This window comes from Chrysochloris asiatica, unplaced genomic scaffold (genome assembly GCF_000296735.1).
Source record: "Chrysochloris asiatica unplaced genomic scaffold, ChrAsi1.0 scaffold00126, whole genome shotgun sequence".
NCBI classification, from domain to species: Eukaryota; Metazoa; Chordata; class Mammalia; order Afrosoricida; family Chrysochloridae; genus Chrysochloris; species Chrysochloris asiatica.
The window spans coordinates 9,547,972-9,550,163 of record NW_006408644.1 but is presented as its reverse complement, the minus strand read 5'-3'; the positions used below and the strand labels follow the sequence as shown (position 1 = coordinate 9,550,163).

Below are 2,192 nucleotides of genomic sequence, written 5' to 3'. Positions count from 1 at the left end.
ATAGGGAGGGAAAGAGTCCCCCAAAGGTACAAGGCTGAGCATAAAACAGCATAACAGAAACAGTAAAAATAAATCAATAAATAAAAACAAGAAACAAAAAAACAACCCCAAACCCCAACAACATCAAAAAACAAATCTAGATTGAATGCTGTAGTCTATAATCACAGAAAAGGGCGAGGAGTGAGAGAAGGAAAAAAAAAATTTGTATCCTAATATTAATATGACTTTAATGTCTTCTCTTCAGCTTCTTGTCTTCAAAGCTGACTGAGAGATTTCAAGATGCCATTGTTAGTTGTTATGTTGCACCCCAGGATTTAATTTAATATTTGGCCTGTGTGTTTTTAAACTCTCTTTCCCTCTGTACTCCCTGTCCTGGCCTTTCCCATATTTAAAAAAACAAAACAATACAAAAAAACAGTTCAGCTTTCCGTCTAGTGGCAGCCATCAGGGTAAGCTGAGATGGGTGCTTACAAGTACATCCAGGAACTATGGAGGAAGAAGCAGTCCAATGTGATGCGATTTCTTCTGCAGGTCTGCTGTTGGCAGTACCGCCAGCTCTCTGAGCTGCGTAGTGCCCCCCGGCCCACCCAGCCAGATAAGGCACAAAGGCTGGGATACAAGGCCAAGCAAGGTTATGTCATCTATTGGATTCGTGTGCGCAGAGGTGGCCGCAAATGCCCAGTGCCTAAAGGTGCAACCTATGGCAAGCCTGTCCATTATGGTGTTAACCAGCTGAAATTTGCTAGAAGCCTTCAGTCTGTCGCTGAGGAGAGAGCTGGACTCCACTGTGGGGCCCTAAGAGTCCTGAATTCTTACTGGGTTGGTGAATATTCCACATACAAATTTTTTGAAGTTATCCTCATTGATCCATTCCATAAAGCTATCAGAAGAAATCCTGATACCCAGTGGATCACCAAGCCAGTTCAGAAGCACAGGGAGATGCGTGGTTTGACATTTGCAGGCTGCAAGAGCCGTGGCCTGGGGAAGGGCCACAAGTTCCACCATACTATTGGTGGTTCTCGTCGGGCTGTTTGGAGAAGACGCAACACTCTCCAGCTCCACCGCTACCATTAATATAAGTAATGTTTATAAAATTCATGCCTAATAAACAGTGTGGGACAGACATGTCTACTTAAAAGTGTGCTTTGTTAAAACAGTAGTTGTCTGCAGATTGTGTCATGAATGCATTGTCAAATTATGAAAGTAAAAGTGCAATAATGTTTGAAGACAATAAGTGAATAGTGTATCTTGTTTCTAATGAGGTAAATGCTTTTGTTTTTGCTTTAAGAATTTTAGTAAGGAGTTACATGTCAATGTTTAAAAATGGCATACTGTGTTGTATAATAGGTATAAAATAAATTCTTTAAAAGGAAACAAAACAAAACAAAAACTGTTCAGGGCCAGCTCTTGGGCTGAGCGCATCTATGCACATGCATGGCAGAAGAACCCACCAGTGGTGAGACTGGGGAGTGTTCACTCGCTCAGGCAACCCCTCTAATCACGAGAATGGAAGTGCACAAATAGTGTGTGTGTGGGGGGAAACTATGAACAGATAAAAAAAAAGATCAGAACAAAGCAATACTGACAAAGTGTATTGTCCACCTTTGCTCCAATGTTCCTGCAGTGTTTTTCCATGGTTTGTCTGTTCCCCCACTTGGTCTTGCCATTTGGTCTCATCCAAGTTGTTGGCTCCGGGCTGCTCAGCATGGAAGATTAAAAAGTACTTGGTTTCTTAACTTCAGTTTCAAGTTCCACTAGCTATAAGCCTTCAAACTTTTTAAAAACTTGTACCTATGTGGTTCCAAGTTTTGGAGCTGCTTTGCCTGGTATTCTGTGGTATTGGTGATGGAGAACTGCACTACACCTCCACCCTAGCTGTCATCAAGCCTGCCTCCATAAGGTGTGTCTCTTGCAGGCAGCATACTGAAGGGTCTTGTTTTCTTATCCAATCTGCCACTTTCTATCTCTTCACTAGTACATTCAATCCATTGAAATTCAATATAATTATCAATAAGTATGAATTAATTATTGCCATTATATTAATTTTTTGGTAGTGCTGTTCATTCATTTGTTCAGCATGCCTTCTTATGTTGAGTTTGTATTTTTTGTGCTATTTCTTATTGGTTTCGTCTTAGTTTTCACGTTTGTTTGTTCTGCTTGGAAGTTCATTTTCATGGTAAGTTGTGAAATAT

The 2,192-nt window shown here is 40.8% G+C and overlaps 1 pseudogene; it reads left to right on the top strand.

The window, feature by feature from the left end:
• The first annotated feature begins 459 nt into the window (after nucleotides 1-459).
• LOC102815997 lies at nucleotides 460-1,074 on the top strand (annotated as a pseudogene).
• The last annotated feature ends 1,118 nt before the right edge of the window (nucleotides 1,075-2,192 follow it).